The sequence below is a fragment of the Takifugu flavidus genome, chromosome 5 (genome assembly GCF_003711565.1).
Source record: "Takifugu flavidus isolate HTHZ2018 chromosome 5, ASM371156v2, whole genome shotgun sequence".
Classification (NCBI taxonomy): Eukaryota; Metazoa; Chordata; class Actinopteri; order Tetraodontiformes; family Tetraodontidae; genus Takifugu; species Takifugu flavidus.
In genome coordinates, this window is record NC_079524.1 from 16,229,061 (window position 1) to 16,248,189 (window position 19,129).

At 43.5% G+C, this 19,129-nt stretch overlaps 1 long non-coding RNA gene across 1 annotated transcript; it reads right to left on the reverse strand.

The window, feature by feature from the left end:
- Positions 1-5,612: 5,612 nt before the first annotated feature.
- Positions 5,613-10,229, reverse strand: LOC130526339 (uncharacterized). Its single transcript, XR_008950707.1, has 4 exons — positions 9,891-10,229; positions 6,228-6,323; positions 5,926-6,059; positions 5,613-5,852 (listed from the first exon to the last, which is right to left on the reverse strand). It is a non-coding gene; the product is annotated as an uncharacterized LOC130526339 (long non-coding RNA).
- Positions 10,230-19,129: the final 8,900 nt, after the last annotated feature.

A 19,129-nucleotide genomic window follows, 5' to 3' on the forward strand; every position in this document is an offset into this window, starting at 1 on the left:
CTTTTGTATGTTGTCTTAGGGTTAAGACCCTCCCTGATGCCTCTCTCCAGTTAGCCTTGGCAGACTTTGTCCTGAGTCTCATGCGCGGACCTGAAGGCACAGTCCTTTTCTTTTTAAAGCACATTGACGTCTGTTGACATCTATTGCGACTGGTTTGGATATACCTGAATTTGTCTGTACATTGGGACGGTGCCAACACAGCGTTTGATGTAGCCAAGCTCAGTCGAGGTGGACTCTTCCCGGTCCTCGTGTTTTAAAATGTCCCAGTTGCTGTGATCAAAGCAGTCCTCTAGCTGCTGAGAGGAGCCATCATGCAAAGTTTTAACGGTCCTTGCCCTTGTGTGGACTTTTTTTTCTTTAGGTGGTGAATGCTGGTATCATGAGCAAGGATATAGTATAGCCCTGTAACTGTGCTTGATAGTGGTAAAGACTTTATCCAGCGCATTTTTTCCTCTGGTGCTGGTGGAATTTAGGGAACAGCCGGTGGGATGTACATGGCAGTCACTGAGATAACAGTAAACTCCTCTTGGGAGTGCATGGGTCTGGAGACCAGTGGCTCTTGATGGTCGTAATGTTGGGGCACCAGTTGTATTTAATGTAGATGCATAACACCTACCCTTTGCTCTTATCTGTCTCTGTCATGGCAGCGGGCTGTGGGGCCTGCTAACTCGATGGGTTTGGTATTCTGTCGTCAGCAGAATGCCAAAGTCCTCTATGAGGCGACTCCATTTTATTTGTGATGGATCTGGCATTCAAGAGGAAGATGCTGGGAAGGGGTAGCTTGTGTGGCTGTCTTTTCATCACAACAAAGGTGTTGCTGCCCACGGCGATTGTAATCCACGGAGAGCCCAGTGATCAGGCAAAGTCCTGCAGTATGTTATGTGGTCAGATAAAGTCATTTGTTATTTGGTGTTCATTCCGTAATCAAATGCTCAGGAGCTCCAGGTGACTCTAGACAGGATTCGCCTGTCAAATCAAATGAAAAATGACAACAACACACAACACGTGTTGGTGTATGTGTACGCTGGGTCTCTCCTAACAAAAGATATACTATAGTTTGATGTCTTTTGAATGAGATGAATAATTTTTAATTAATCTTTATAGTAGTGTCGCTTACAATCAAACATGTCTCTAGGTGCTTTACCCAGGGCCTGACCCCCCCAATAACCAAGGGTGGCAATGAGTTTGCTGGACTTCCATCCAGTACTGGCAACTTTGTTCCTCACCGAAATGGATATTTTTTGTAACATAATAGAATGAGCTGAAAAGATGTTTGTTCAGTTATTTTGGGTTGTTTGGTTTGACTTCACATACGACAGTAGATCACATTTCTAATCATGTTACTGAATATGCAACTTTTGATTAGATTGATTAGATTAGATTTTAGTTATTATGAAGGTGAAGAAACTGTCAAAATGCTGGTGTGGATTACTTGGTTACTTTTTATGAAATCATTTCAATTCTGAATGTACCCTCACTAAAAGAAAAGTCTCTTTAACTCCTTTGTAAACTTTGTAAAGCTGAATCATTCTGGTTTCAGAGTTCAATCTCTGTGGGAGCCATAAAACGCACTACAAACACAGCTTCAGCAGCAGGTGGGTCTCAGAGGTTGCACTACACAATTCCAGATTGGGCTTTTAATGACAACCTGCTCTGTGGAAGTGAATGAGTGCACAATTTATCACCCATATTCTCTCACCCTCTAGGACTGGGTGGACTGATCATATAGACTAATGAAGTGCAAACTCTCCTCCAGGGTTCCCTCTGCAGTGATAGAACTACTCGGGATTTTCCTTTTCTTTCTTCATTCTTTTTCTTTTGTTCTTTTTTAATTTGCTTCTTAAGAAAATTACAGCCTTTCTTGGCTGTGCTTGTTATTGCTTGGCCACGGTGACCGTTTGGAAATGAAAATAACTTTGTTCATTTTGTGCAAAGACCTTTAGGCCCCTGCATCTGGGTTAAGAATTAAATTTCTAAATATAGCCTTCAGTGCTCACAGGCTGCTATGCTCTCACATAAAGAAACAGTGTGATGGGCTCATTTACAAGGCCAGTAAATTGGAAATAGAATCACTATTTGTGCAGAGCCTTGAAAAAAAAAGAAAAAAGCACTTCATTGTTCATTTCCTCATTACTGTTTTACTGTGCATGGCCATGCAATTGAAATATTTGTTGGAGGCATGGCTAAACTCAGACTAAAAGGCTTTTGGTTCATTTGAAGAAGCCCTAAAGTTTGAAATGTTGTTTCCAGATTACTGTGTTTGCTGGACAGTGTCTATTTTACTGCAACACACCAACTAAAGTAAATCCACAAAGGAAAAAGAGAAAATTACATCACTTTTACAGTATATAGTAGTGGACAGAGTTAGCAGGACAGCCAAGTTTAAAAGAGGTTATTTTGAGGGGGGACATCTCCATTTAATATATTGCATTAATGGTTTGGTAAGATAATTTGACATTATAACAATATAATGTAGCTGATCCTTTGTACCAGTTATCAGCAGCATACCGTGGGTTCGCTTCTCTCCAATAGGGAGAATTCGAGGGGAATGACATTTGATTGTGTTGGAGACATGGCCATTCCATCCATCCATCCATTGGATGCCCATCATGATTATTTCTACCAGGAGTTTTACACCATGTACTCTAATAAAGCCCCAGCCCAAGTTGATTTAGAACTTTCTAGGTTTAGTTCCAACCACTGGACCAGCATGCAGCTTCCTGGCAATTAATAATTTAGCTATTGTAAACCAATGTTTATCAATATTTATCTTTGTCTGAAATACATAAATAAGTTCTTCTCCAACTCTTGAGTTAATTCATTGATGCTCCTATAGAAAACCACACAGTATAACTCTCCGTTTCTGTTGGTTGAAGACCAGACATGATGCATCATTCTCCGTCCATCTGAAGCAGCTTCACCACACATCAGCGCACCGTTAGAAGGCCATTGCAGGAGTTGGTGCTGTACCAGCAGTTGGGGCGCCTGCTGGCTTAGGAAGAGTCCAGTTGTGATGCCAATGTGGTGATGAATTTGTATTATTTACTTTCGTTTCAAAATTGATTCAGATTTTTCAAATTATTTTTATGTCATCTCAGACATTTTATATAATATATAATGCTGAATAACAGTCAGTCAGTCTGTAGGACAACAACGAGAAGGCCCTTGAAATTTGGACTCTTGCGAGAAGTACGTCCCCTGGACAGTGACCAATTCGATGGGGCAGGAGAAAAAAGATCGAGGGTGGACTGTGACGCTACATTTGATGAACCATGGTTTTAAACAGCTTTTCAAAATGAAGAGAAGAACGAGTATCCACTTATTTGTGTTAAGGGAACGAGCCACTGGAGCTTCTATGGTGTCACAGCCCTCACACACAAATAGTTTCCTCACTTCAAAAACCAATGTCGTGGCAGGCTGGATGTACTTGGCAGAGACCAACGTCCAGCCGTGACTGGATGGACGGGTCACAATGTTTCACCGTGTGAGCAGGCTGGACTACTCTTTAAATGAAGTGGGCAGTCACCCTCGATGTGTACATCACCACTGAGGCATGGTGAGCAACGAGACGCCTGTATAGAGCCCCTGCTGGCCTATCGCAGGGCTGGTCTGCGAGGCCCCTAGGTTGCCTAATCAAATCTGAAATCATCACATTTGCTGGGCTTACAGGCAGGGATGCATGCAACAAGAAAGACAGGGAGACTGCAACACCCGTCATACTCCTCCCCCCACCGCTCTTAAATACCACCATTAGGAGGACATTAGAAAAAAAGGGGTGCAATTGTAACAGTGTCTTTCCCATCAGGGTGAAGCTTTCTGGTTACACACTTGTGATCTAGTGATTTTTTTGTGCAGAATCAGTAGCCAGCTGAAAACAGTGATCTGTGAAATTCTAGACTCGCGGTATAGCAGCGATGTGTTTATTTGGCTTGTCCGAGCCGAGGCTGAGGAGTAATAGCCCTGTCTAGGGGGTGCTGAAGATGGAATCTTGTCGCTTTACTATCAATGAGGCATAATGGAATCCTTTGATGGAGTTTTGAGTCATCAAAACATAATTAGGCAAGCGTGAACAATGATCTCCATAAAGTGCAGAGTACTAATTAAAACAGTTCAGCTTTACAGCATTTCAAACATGACAATAAAGATAACAGGAGGGCCCAAATGGATTGTGCACTGTGCCAGTAGTTGGCAGGAAAGCGCAGGATCCCACATTCAAAGGACATCAAGGTTTCTCCACTGAAAATCCAGATGTGCAGAAAATATTTGGCGGTGGGGGGGGGGGATCCATGTGCATCCATCAATCACGTCTCAGTTTTCGTTTGTCCGTATTTCACGAATGTGAAATGGAAATCAACAGATTATGTCATAAAGATCATCAACAATGAACATACATGTATCAGCCGCTTGAATAATTAAATAATTCATGTAGAAAAAGGGATTTTATTCCGTTTTGAAGTTTTTATGGGACATTCCTTGTTAGAGTTACTGTTTTAAATGCATCTCGTAACCTTTTTGTGCAAAATATGCAAATGCATTTTGTTGTTCATTGCTTGAACTCTATTTATCAGCTCACTAACATTGATTAAGTGCAATTAGATATCAGCATATGATAGTTCTTTGAACACTGAAGGTCTGTAGTCCATTATGCAGTCTGTAAGCATTTAAAACCTTTCAGACTAAAATCATAACTAATAGGTTGCAGTTATATGTGTTTGGGATTGAACTAGCCAGTCCCTCGAGAGCTTCATTGATCCCTTAATGAACGTAGTGCAAGCGAAAAAATTGATTTTTGCCTCCCTGAAGATGCGACTTTATATCTCTTCTTTAAATTCCGACAGTGCTGTGTGCATTTGATTATACACTGAGAGGGTGGAAATCTTTGCATCTTTATAAAATATTCATTGGAGTGGATGGGTGAGGCAGGCCTGTGCAGACGGTTGCCTGGTGATGGAGGAATTATTTGAAAGTTCCAAAAGACAGAGAGGATTTGGTGCAGGCAGTTAAAGCGCCGTTATTCTTCCAACGCAAGAGCTGCAAAAATCTATTTCCTTGTAGGTATTTTACACTATTTTACATAAATCCTACATATGTGATGCACATTTCTTTGTATATTACACTATATAATAAATGTAATTTTAGTTCGAACCCTCTCCCTGGGTTGGACAGGCGTGAATTAGATGCCACATCTACAGAGAATATCAACATCAGCAATATATCTCTGTTCATTATAATTAGAGATACAGTAGGTAGTGCATAATATGTCCATGGAAGATGGTATCAGTCCTGGAATCAGCAAGACTAGAGGAAAACAAAACGGGATGCAGCAGTAACATGTATTTATGTGGCATGAATGTATAGATTCATTTTAAGAATAGAAGAGGAGAAAGATGGAGAGGTGTAGGTGCATTATATAAGCAGCCAGAGGTCTGAGATATATAAATACTTACTGTTGTCTGAACTGTGGGACATTTGATACATCCTCAAACTGGAATGGTTGAGATAAAAGATGCTATAAGAATGAACTTCAAATGAACCTCAGTTTCCTTTTAGTTACAAAGGAAATCCATGTGTTGTCCTGTACTGCTGCCAGCCACAGGGGGCAAGGAACTATACCAGACATGTTTAAATCAAAGGGGAACTTTTCTATGAAAAACAGGTACGTAATTAAAAATGACAACTCAAACCAGAATAAAATCTGGTCTTGTTGAACTGCTGTGGTTCTCAGAAGATGGTATATCAGAGTTTTAGGGTGAAAACATGAAGGGAAATTTGAATTGGACCACTTTCTGCCGTCTGCATTGAGTGGTGGAGCTTGTCAAAGGACTACTACCCCTCGCTTGGTATCTTCAGACCTGAGGGGATGACAAACACATCTGTCAGCACTGTGCCAATATAGTTTAGGGCCTCTCGTGATGGGGCACATACCGAATGACAGAAACGGGTAATTTCCACTCCCTGGCATCATAAATCCACCGTCTGGCTGCCGTCCGGCTGCTGATGCTGCAGAATGCCACTCACAGTGGACCTGTCGGAGCACCACGAGCTCCATCACTGCTCCCCTGGCCCCCAGAAACAAGCACATTATAAACATTTCATCAAAACATCCATCTGTCTGTCTGTCTGTAGCATTGGTTACTATATTACTTGCAAAATAGAATAACAGTATTAATTTGATCATTAATTTAACGATTTAACGATTACTTTAACAAGAAAATAAATGCACAAACCAGCATCCCGTGTAATCCAAATGAACCAGCGCAATAATTGCGACCAAACTGCAGACGATCTCACGTCGTGCCGTTGGAACGGTTCCTCACGACACCCTGTGGGGAAACGTTTACGTTCCAAACAAGAGAAGAACAGACTGTGTTCCGAGCAGCATCAGGTCAGAGCAGAATACATCGATAGCATAAACTCAGCAGCTCCCAATAACATTACTGCTAATTAGTCTTATAAATGAGCTGACAATTACACCTCATGACTGGAGTTAGAACATAGAACATCCGTGATGGAACGACACCAAAACAACATCAGTTTTTCATACAGTTTTATGCCATATGTTGAAAAAGGACTTAAACTTTTTAAAATGATTTGGACAATGATACATTTGTTGAAATGTTTGTGTCACTGTAAAGATCTACAATAAATATACTCTAGAATTTATCAGAGAAACTGAGAGCAAGGTCTAAACCTGAAGGTCTAAACCTGAGGAACAGCAGGTGATCTCATGTCAATAATGTTTAAGCTGCTATAGTATGTTAAGTAGTAAATAAAGTGAATGCTCTATGAAAGTTTATTGATATATGATGCATTATGTATGGATTCTTTAATTTTTGTCTGCTAAAAAAAGAAGCAGAGCTGTCATGCTGTTGTTCAGCAGACCTTTATGCAGAATCTGACACGATACATTCACATCTGCAATAAAAATGCACTTAATTTACAGTGGCGCAGCAAGAATATAGTGCTGGCACAGCCATGGAGATGAGGCGTAGCAGCCATAATATATTCATGTTTGCTTAAATCAGGCTCAAGGTTAAAACAACACCTCTTTCTCTTGGCGTCACATCTCTTTGGCAGAACTCTGAGTTCTGACATGCCAAACATGACACCTCCGCTCGCTATTACCGTAGAAATAAAGGCTGAATGATAAATAAGTCTGTAAATTTACAAGCCTCCAGCATATACTTCCTGTTCATCTCCTTACTGTGACTGAAATGCAAATAGGTCATTCAGCTTCATTCCCCCTTTCACCCTAACAAGCAATGACAGTCTTTAAATTTCCTGTTGAAGCCACTGTCCTCACCAAAAACACAAGAAACTCTCCCATTTAGCTTGGAAATATATTTCTGTGCCCTAATGCTGCAGAAGGGGAAGGAAATATACGCTTAAGGGAAGCCATGACCGCTTTCAGGAAGCCATGACCGGGATTGAGCGGAATGCTAAATGCCATACATCTTCAAGGTTATCTCTGAAGACAGAGCCCTTTTGGAATCTGCTTTATTTTCTTGAATGCATGCATCAAGTCAACGGAACGAAAAAGATGAAGGTGACTCCCCCCCTCCACCCCTCTCTGTGGCGTTGGTGCACCTTGCTGTGTCTGCAATGAATGGCTGTAATTTTGGCCAGTTGCTGCGCCGTCAGTGTCTCTGCTCCGTCTAGTGGACCTGGGAGTAGGTGTAGGTACAGTTAGCCAGGGGCTAATTCAAAGCTCTTAAATGTGAACAGTGTCATTTTCCGTCCCCAAGCCCCCAGAATATTGAAATTAGGTCATCGGTGCAGCAGAGGCCAATTTTCACCATCATATATCATAGCTGCCCCTGCACCCAAGGTCTCATTACACCATACATGGTCAATAAGCCATTAACATGCAGCAGACAATATGGCGAGCCTCCGTACAGTAGCGATGAGTCCACGTGTGCAGGACACATTTCTACCAAGAAAAATAAGGAGAATTTGATGTGTGTGGGATTATTTAGATATTTTTGTGTGCCGAGCCCCCCTTTTTTCCACCAGTAACACCCCACCGGTGTTGGAAGCTGAGCGGCGTAAACAAACAACGCCCGAGGCCATCGCTGGCTGGTTAAACAACCACAGGCTATTTTCTCTTCTCTCCAGCGTTTCATGATGGAAAGTGTTTGGTGGGGCTCCTTAACAAAGAGCTTACACATTCTTACAAAATCACCCACATTACGGCCCCGCTCGCGCTTGTCGTCTTTTTAATTAATTCCACCTGAAAAGGAGATAAAAACTTGCCGAGTAGTCAAATAGCTTTAGCGGTGATTGATCCGCGAGGGCGCCACTGAGCAGCAGAGACACGGAGGCATCCTGCTTTTCTCCTGGCCATTATGCAGCCAACAAACCAAAGGCATGGGCGAAGCAAAGGAAGAATCAGCCACCGAGGTAACAAATGGACCAAATCATTGTCACAACCCATGTTTCTCTCCCCTATAACTTGGTTACATGACGTTGCTGGGACATTTATGGACCCTCTGAGCCGGAGCTGGTGGATTAAAACCAAATTAAGCTGAACTGGTTGAAACCTCTTCTGTGACGAGTCTCACACCAAAAACAAACATTTTATTAACAATAAAACATTGCTTTATTTTATTTTCTCGGGCTGATTCAATCATTTTTCCCTACATTTTTTTTCCAGAGAGCCTTCTTCCTGTTTGTGAAAATGGGGTTTGTATTGATGAGCTGAGCCCGATATTGATTTCCCATCATTCCTGGTGTGGACATTTTCTGGTCTATTATACTACAGTCGCAGCATATTCCCCTTGCAGTCGTAAAGTGGATATATGGACAACCTGACCTTGGCAATATGGAGATAATGAAATATCCTTAATGACCCTTCCGGAAAGATTTTAAAGGCTGGACTATAGACTGCCAACCTATGTACAGTAATGGTGGGAGTGGGAGGATTTTAGTGGCCAAGGAGCTCACCTCATGTACTGGGAGGACTTTTAACGTGTCTATTTTACTAGGTTAATGTAACCATTAAGGGCACAGCGTAGCACGATGGTAGCGAATATCAAGGAGCAGCAGTTTATATTTAAGGGCAGTGTCAGTCATTGCCCTTTCACCCACAGCACTAACCGGATGAATAAAACTCGCTTTTTCCTGCTCGATCACGCACAATCGTACAGAAAGTGTTAATATGTTTAGACCGTCGCTGAATAATTTAGATTAAAACGTCCATCCCGTTCTGGAAAGGCGTTTTAAATGTTTCACCATCCGATGATTTAGGAGCGACCATAAAATATATCGATGTAGCAGCGAAGCTTCTCCCCGCGTTCAGTTAACATCACGCCCTATAGACACACTCATGCAAGTGTGGAAATTCGAATTCGCTGATACGTATTAGCACAACTTACAAAATCGGAAGAATTTTCAGAACTCTGTTCAAAGTCAGAGGCAGAGAAGGAATCAGTGAACTCGAGCAGCATGTCAGGTATTCAGGTGTCAGAGCTGGTTAGGTGAGGGAGGAAAGATGTCATAGTGACAGTTGTTTCAAGATCTGCGCTGCTAGCAGCTGATAATCAGCAACAATCAACTTGGCCGACCACTTCACTGCCTCCAGCGCGCTTCAAACGCGCACCGCCTCGAGCACAAAGGCGAGCCGTCGCCTTTGATGTCATTGTCAAAAAGGCGAGTTTTGTTCCATCGCATTTAAACTCCACCCCCTCTACGGGAACCCCGACGAAGACGAGCAGGAATCCGATTTTGAACATGAAAAGAGCCTCTGTGTTGTCTGCAGCCGCCTTTCATCCGCAGAATACAGCCGAACCGTCGCAGCCTCCGTCTGCTCAGCCTAAATGATGCTCTTCTGGGTAATGAAAGCTCAACCAATAATGCATCTTATTCAGAGTAAAGTGATGGTTAAATCTCACCTTCTAATGGTGGTAAATGCACCTTAAGGTCACGCTTCTTCTCTGGTTCCCATCTCTCTCCATGTGAATTATCTGGCCATTGTGAGAAGGTATTTACATATAGTCACGGCCCCGTGTCATTTGGGGGGTTACGTATCCCTGGGATTCAGGAAGAGCTTCAGAAAATGTTAAATGGGTGCGATGCAGGAATTTTGAGTGGGGGGGGATTCTTATTACAAGTAGAAAACTGTTCGACATTAAATTACATCAATAAACTCCTTCAACTCCGCCAAACAGCAGCAGTCAGCCGAACACACACGTGATGGAATCTCGCCGTGGCCGCGGCTGCTTCATAATGACTATAATCACGGCAGATAAGCAACTAGTGGATTGGAGAGGACGGAGGAGATAAGAGGGCAGGAGAAATAGAAGGATTGAAAAAGTAATTGAATCTTTTGGAGGCGCGTTCAGATGAAAGCCACCGGCTACGTGGGAGAAGCTTTCCCAGCAATGACATTTAGATTACAGGTGGCCCTGTTCCCCATCACGGTCGACACCTCCTTCTTCACAACAGCTCCAGAATCTCTGCAGTTGTTGCTGTCAGGGTGACCATTTATAAGAAAGCATTGTAAATATATCTTTTTATTTCGTAGTTTTGTCAGGCGCTTTGATGAGCGACATATTATCCATGCTATAATGATGTTCCTGCTCCGGATGGTCATCTCAAGTCTCCATCCGAGGACCTTCTCCGAGCGGCCCCGTTTGGCCCCACCACCTCCTTTTATCCTGTCTACCCCCTGTATTGACACAGAGTGGCATATTTCAGATATTAGAGCGATCACATTTGCCCCTGTGACACACTTCAAATGCATCTCAGATTAATGATATGCCACGGTGGGAGATCTACAAAAACCATTAGTAAGCCTGACAAGTTGACATCAGATTTTTAAAAATTCCCGAGTAATCTTTTTGATTTATGAAAGTGTGTCCAGGTTCATCGGGAGTGATTCCAGATTTATCACATCCTGGTTAGAATTATTAATGATTTTCAATTTGTAAATCTGAGCCTGCCATGTTCTCAGGAGCTCCGTGGAAATCACTGAAGGCGGAGAGCGGGGTCCGTGCTCTGCTCCTCAAGCACGATTACTTTATCAAAATATAGCTGGGTGTGACTTACATTTCACTTCCTTTCCACACCTGCGGAGGCTTCATTTCTCTCCTCTTTGCTGTGAGGATTTTTCAAAAAACGGCATCTAAACAGCAGAGCCGCAGCTTGTGCCATTGCTTGGCTAATCTTTTGAAGTTAGACGTGGGAATATTAGTTCCGAGTTCCTGACACGTGCACTTTTGAGGGCCCACTGTGTCAACATGTCAAATGGATGTGGCGGCCAGACAGCTGTACATTGCAATCTTTCTCAGTGTTGATGAGGAGCGCCGCCATCATCATCACTTTTCGAAGATAGCCAGCTCTGTGTTAATGTTTGCTCTGATGTCACATTGATGCATCAGGACGACTATTTGACTTCCACTTAATGTGCACGCTCACAGCAACTAGAATCTAATCTGCATGAGGCATCCTTTGTGTGGCATATGCCAACTCAGACATGAATAAGAATGGCACTTTGCTAGCTAGCACAATGACCACACAGCAAGACGTATGGCCGTTTGCTGAAACGTGCATTTTCCGTGATGCCATTAAGAACAAACATGTTTGATAAGCCTAATTAAATCCTTAATACTTCATATAATGACAGAATGATGGTTTTGCAAGCCTTTCTCATTTTTCCTCACACTTTTTCTTCTTTGTGTGGTGCATCTCACTTCCATCAGACGGTTGCTAATGGCGTTCCGTAGACGTGCTCCCATAAATATAACCCTTCACCACAGCCGAGATAGTGCCAACATGACTTCGTTTGTACTAATGTCTGTTTACATATTCAGAAGAGGGAGGTATTTGCATTGTTTCCTCTCCTCAATAGGACGGATGTTTGTTGTAATATGGACATCCACTGAAAGTGGACATGACCAGATAATACATTAACGTCCCCTTTGCAGGACAAAAGATTTTTTTTTTCCACAGTGGTAATCATGAGTATTACAACATTAATAAAAACCTACATGGGGAGATCAAATTGAACCGTTTTTTGATTGTGAATAAACTGGAATCACTGTAAACAAAAGTGCTAACGAGAAAAATCAGCATCTTGGCATTTACTTCTTGGCTACAGTGGCTACAGGATTCCCAGCCAGATCACAGCATGTTGAATTTGGACCAAATTCAGTGCAAACTGTACAAGATATTCTCTGTATTAGCCACCTTTGCCTGCTGAGCTCCTGTTGAAAATGATAGAAAACAATGCCCAGAATTGCCCATTTCCCACGTCCCAATCTCTGTGCTCTCATTACAGAAGGCTGATTTAGGCTTGATAAAAACAGAAGAAAAGTCTGCTTTCTTAACTGCATGATTAATATGACAATTAAAATGCAACTGATCTCTGGAAAAATCTTTTACCTTTAATACCATTTTGTGCATTTACATGTTCTAAAGCAGCGCGCGTGGGAAATGTTTGTCCTTAAATTGTGATTATAGTGAAAAAGTCCTGACAGTTAGAACCAGCGACGGACTGAGTACAATCCAGAGATCTAACCGACTCAGCGGCGCTGTGTGGAAGATGCGGAACAAAAGGAGCGAGCAGACAGCTTTGTGTTCTAATGAATGTTTGTCAGCTCTGGAATAATAGGAAGGAATAGATTTGCTTCAATGTTCCACAAGGGAAGGACGCACATTGTAAAACGTTACACTGGACTAATCAATCAATTATGTCGGTTCCCAAACTCAGCCGACAATAAACAGGACGTTTGTCTTAGCATTCAAGTCTTCAATACGCTTGAAATTCACTTTTATTAATTTGTATGGAGTCATATCAGTTCTAAATGATAATTAATACAGAGCTAAGTGCCTAACCGTAAATAAAATACATAAAAACTTTGTAAAACTTATTTTCTATACCTGGACTGTTAAATTCAGGTGAATGTTCGTCCACTCTCACCCCCGGGAGCTTGTTTTAATTTGCAGCACTTTATCAACAGGACAGTTTTTAAACATAGAAAGATAAAAACCAAGAACTTAACAATAAAACAGCAAAAACATTCACTAATTAAATAATAGAAATTATGGACAATCACAACACAGCTTCTCATTCAGAGAGAAAAGCCAAAGAGAAGAAATGTGTTTTAAAGAGGCCTTAAAAGCAGGACGTGTCAGTTCCCTTTCACAGCTTGATGGATCACTTCAGATACTGTAAGAGAGGCTGGAGATGAGCTGGATCCAACCCAAACACCTGGACGGGACATCAGCCTATCAGAGTGGGTCCAGCTCCGCCTAAAGAGGGACATCGATTCTCCGTGTGTCCAGGCGTACAGGGACACTGATGCAGTCTGGCTGTAACTGGGAGGACAGTTCAGTCTCATATCAGACACCTGCTTTATTGATGACAAACTACATTAATTCTGATCTTCCAGATGTGACAGAGTCTGTTTAACTTTTTCCTCAACTAGAACAGAGAGAAATCAGCTGATGCGTTTCAGTTTGAACACTGAATCAGGTCAATTTAGGCATGAAGTTTAGTTTCTTTCCAAGTTGTTTGCCAAATTGTGAGTCAGTGTGAAGCACTGTTGTTGTCGTTGGTTTGATGTAGGGGTAATTATCAGACGAGTGGGTTGCAGCCAACGAAGTGAAATAAGGGATGGAGTCTCACTGTCACACTCCTTCATTTGTTTTCCCCGTTTCTGTTAGGATGCGATTCAGGCAGGACCAACACAATATTTTAATTAACTCAGATAGCTGATCGCTGATCAGATCGTTCCTTCGAACAAAAGGCACCAAACACACAGGCCATGATCTCCTGGTGCCCTACCAGGCTTCTGCGGATGGTCCCGGTAAAAGTTTTGCAGGAGGCTGCTATCCAGGAGGAGCCCGAGACCTTTCCTCAGGACCCCCCTGCCAATCGACCAAGAACTGGAGGTCACGTCCCCGCCGACGGACATCCAAATGTGTCGGACCGTGTGGGCTGGGCCACCGTCAATAACACGGGGTAAGGTGGGGGCTCGGCTGGAGGGACCAGGTCCGACTCAGAGACCAGCTTAATACGAGAGACATGGAACGTGGGATGAATTCAAAGTGAAGGAGGCAACTTGAGGCGAACCAAGTAGGGGTTGACAATGCAGTCGATCGCAAATGGTCCGTTAGATAGGACGGGGCTGGAACACGGTGACTGTTGGCCTGCCTCTGGCACTGTGAGGAAGCACGTAGAAGGGTAGAGCAGACCCGCCCCCACACCCTCTCGCCGGTTGGCCTGTACAGGAGGCACTGCCACCTCCTACTCCTGGAACTCAGAGGTGGCTGATATCCAATGAAGGCCATAAAAGGAGACATCCCCATGGAGGCCGTGACCAACGAGTTGTGGGCGTACTCCACCCAGGGCAGGAAAGAACTCCACGATGCCGGATGTTCAGGTTCTCGTCCATGTACCGTCCAGGCTCCCGCAATGCCGTGCCAGATGCTCTGTTTTCGCCCGATCCCTCTCCCTGAGTCTAGCTCTATTCTGTCGCCATCCTGCATTGTGGGAGCTGCCACCTGGCAAGTCGAGAGAAGGGTCCTGGAGGCCCAACGGACTGCGCCAGACCCGGGTAACGGGCCTCCCAACCATCTCTTTGTTCCTGACTCCGGTCTGATGTCCTCCAGTAGGGGCATTCTTCATTCCTCAGCTCACCTGCAATCCTGGTCTCACTAGGACCCTTCACTTTCTTCGGCAATGTTTTTGGTGGCCTTCCATCGTCTGAGATACCAGGGCTTTCATCTCAGCGTGTCCTGTATGTGCCTGGGGGAGTTCCTCCCATCAGCCTCCAGCTGGCCTCCTCAATCCTCTCCAAATTCCACAGCGACCCTGGTCGCATATTGCAGTAGACTTTGTCACAGGTCTTCCCCCCTCGGACGGAAACACCACCATCCTCACGGTGGTGGATAGGTTTTCCAAGGCGGTCCACTTCATCCCTCTTTCCAGGATTCCATCTGCAATGGAGGCGGAGAACCTCCTGGTCAGTCACGTCTTCCGTCTTCATCGCTTCCCGAGGAATAGTGTGTCTGATCGGGGGCCCCAGTTTACGTCCTTAGTTTTGAAGGCCTTCTGCAGCGCCCATTCCTCCGATTGAGGGGCCTAGGAAGGGAGCACGAGAGGATACCATTGGCCCACGTTTACCACAAAGCCGATGAGAAAGGTCAGACTTTGGTGATCAGCAGCAGATGTGACGGTCACCAGCGAAAGGTACCCACGTGAGTCCACCACACCCCCTAGTGAGAAAACCAGGAAAACGAAACCCCAACAACAGGCACCAAACACACAGGCTTAGTGATGTCCAGGAGTATTTTGGGATTGACATGAACGTGCATCAATAAAATGTCACTTTTGCCGTGACTGCAAAGCATCAAACCACATCCTAAACCACGTCATCCCTTCTGGTTCTACATGCTGGACCAGAAACAACCAATTCTCAAAAGCGTAGAAGCAGGAAGACTTTATCCCTGGGTCATCTCTGGCTCTGAAGGTCACATGTGTCTCAATATAACTGAACTTTTTTGGTGAGAGGACACTGTCCAGCAGAGTTTTTACTCTATTTTCCGTCCTCCAAAACTTGCCGCCTGCTCACTGGCCGCCGGCCTGCGCAGTCCTGACAGGCTTAAAGAAGGGAGCTGCAGGCTACCAGACCTGACAAGTGCCTCTGACAACCACACAAATTGAGGATGACTTATGATGAAGAATTGTGGTCTGAGGGGCAAGACAAGAAAGCATCACAACTTCATTTGCGTCAGCCTCACAATGATGCTAATGAATTCCTGTGGTTTGGATCGCACTCTGAACTGATGCCTCAGAATCCATGCAATGAATATACTGCATGTATTCCGAGGCATTTATTGCATCAGACATACCGTCTCTCTGCTGTATGTGAATCTATTCTTCGATTTTATGTCGTTGCTGATTTCGTAAACAAGGTTTTTCAACCGTTGTGGGCTCAGACCACAATTTTAAAGCTCATTTTGTGCTGTAAGGTCCGCAGGCAAGCCTGATCATTTTGTCCATACAGTAAAGGACCTTTTATTGAGAATGTCAATAGGAGGATCTGGTTACCTATGTTGAGGGAGAGGGAGGAACTTAATTGCTCCCAGTGAGCGCAGGCAGAGGACTTGATTAGACCTTGAACCACTTCTCATGTTTTTCATTTGTGTGGTGATGACCTTCCTCCTGACTGGAATCACCCCGATCTCATTCCGTGTCCACCGCTCTCTGGAGATTCATGCCCCAGTGGCTTCAACTGACTGCTGACTTCATTCTAGCAACTCTGAAAAGGAGCATATTATGTTAACTCTAAAAAAGGTAGGGAGTTCAGCACATTTGTTCCGAGGGAAAAAACTTCTACCCATAACTACCTGCTGGTTCCAGTGAATAAAGGGATTTTAAAACGGGCTTCTCAAGAGCTACACAATGTATGAAACATAAGTCTAAATTTGATTAAATATCAAGAACAATAAAAGAAAGCATCAACATGTGCACTAAGTACACTGTTAAAACTGGCCTATGGATATAGAATTGTTAGCAGTACAACTTATGCTTGTGTGTGTGTGTGTGTGTGTGTGTGTGTGTGTGTGTGTGTAAGCATACAATTTGCAATGTTACATTGACATGTATTATTTCACAAACCTAATATTGCTCACTGTTATATAACATAGAGTATTTAATGATGTACTGAGGTCTGTCTCATTTTTCACTATATGACAAATAGACATTTGTATAGAATATAAAACATAAACTATATTTTTATATAAATCCAGAGGCTGTTCATGTATGAGTGACCTTATATGCAAGTTTCTGACTTGATCTTTAATTTTCTATTCTATTCTATAACAATATTATTCTGTATTTTGTTAAACTGTTGATGCCCAACATGCTTCTTTACATACAAAATATATATAGAACCACTAAATAGAAGCAAAGAAAACAATCCAGGATTATAACACTCAGCTGACCCACCTGCCATTAGCAAGATGAATTAGCTGGGTTCACACTAGTGACAACAGCTACAGAGGGAAAATGATCCTGGTGCCTCCTAGACCCTCAGCTCCCAGACACCAGGAAGTAGACAAGGGCCACCCGGGCCCCAGAGACTCTGAGTGAGCGAGAGACACAGAAAGAGAGGGAGAGAGAGAAACACATTAAGTCTGTGATTGTATGGAAGACAAATAGGGCTTTATTTGTGCAGTGAAGAAAATATGCAGCACAGTGGTGCAGATCTTTACAGAGCACCCCCACCCACACACACACACACGCATACACACACACACACACACACCCTGCTTTAAAGACTCTGCAGCTTAATGCAGAGACATGTTAAAAGCCTCAAGAGACGTTAAGAATGCAAATGTGCACAATGTTGTTTGAATGCCAATACCTGATTTACCACTGAGCTCACAATTATCCGTGGCTGCTTTGGCCAGTGTCAGTGAGTCCGTTTATTCTGCTGCTCGCAGCATGCAGTTACTGTCTGGAGCTGTTAATGAACTTCCATTATGAGCTTGCTTGATGACCCTTATCTGATGTTGTGTTGTCAGAGTCAGCGCGTAGGGAAGCGCTAACACCCAAGTATGATATACGTTACAGAAACGATGCATGACACTGGGTCAGCCATCTTTCGGGACACAACTCCAATCAAAATCTGTTTTAAAAACCAAAATGGGCCTTTGAGGCGAACGCTTCTCATCTGCTCGCATCCACCCTATTTGCATATCTCTTGAATAATAAATAATTAAATCACATTATCAATTGTTTGAAACAAGGCTCCACGCGTAAATGGCTTCTGGCCAGGTGTGCTGGCCACTGATTGGTCAGAATCACTGTCTCCACGGTCACCCGCTCTGCCCAAACATGCAGCCTGCAACACAGATTCAGCAGGTTTTGTGTTACCACCAGGAGCTCCTCTCACGGCTCCATTGATTTTTCCACGTTGTGTAGGTTCAGAGCGCTCTCTGCACATCACCGGATTCAAGCGACAACAGTCCACGAGAGCACGAGCAGCGTTGCAAATGAAAAATCATGTTAATTTCTTTGTCACGATGTTTGCGCTCATCATGGGTGCACTCACCAGAATAACTGATGACATCATGCTGGTGGGCAGTTCTGCAGGAGTGAGATCATGGTCTCACAGTGAACTCCTCAGGGTTTGCACCAGGCCTGCTTCTTTGCTCTGCTTGATTACGTTTTATTTATTTTTACGTGCGTTACCAGCCCACGGAGCAAAGTTCACAACTGGGTCTTGAACAGAAAGGCTTTGACCTCTGACGACACTCTGATGTCTCAGTAAAAAATGGTTTAGAAGAGTGCGGCGACACTGGGCTGACCTATTTCAGACATATTTTACATCCAAATTCTACTTTTTGCCCGAAATGAGTACCAACAGGTCAAAGGTCATCTTCTGAACTTAAATGAACTTAAATTTGGAAAGTGAAGCCTGTGAGTTTTGAACGTGATTAAATGAAGGGAATTCAAACACAAATGTACCATTACCACACGTCGTCCTAACTGGTTTTAATTTTGAAAATGAAGGTTTTAAACAGACTTACTTGAAATGTAATTAGAGCTTGTGGAGGGAAAAGACGGCGCTGATGTTTGCTTGGTTAAACCTCTGGCCGTCCTCGATGACACATGTGTATTTGTTCTGCTCTGAATCATAGGTGGCCCAAAGCTGTCTTGATAAATAGCTACTCCAGGCAAGTATGGTGTATGCTCCCTGACACTATAGGTCACATAACCTTGTTGTCGGGACTAAGACTAATGCAATGTGAAGTGTCAAGTTATTATACTGGAACTAGACTGTGGAGCGGAACCTGAGCTACTGCGGTGATAGCAAGTAGGTGAAACAAGGCAAGGTGAATGTAAAAAGGTCATAAAAGGAAGATACTCAGCAAATGAGAGGGTATGGGAGGGAAAACGCTCGACACTAAGTGGGTCTTGTTGGTAGTGAAAGGGGGCACCGAGGCTCTCAGCACTATGCCAGGAAGGGAATGTGTTTGTTTATTTGAGGAGAGCTAAATAATGCAGTAATAATCCCCCGCACCGTGTCTCCTGAGCAAATGCCTCAGCACCTGTCAAGAATTTGCAGCACGTCGTCTGTTGAGAGATTCGCAAGAAGGAAACATGCTATCATTACAA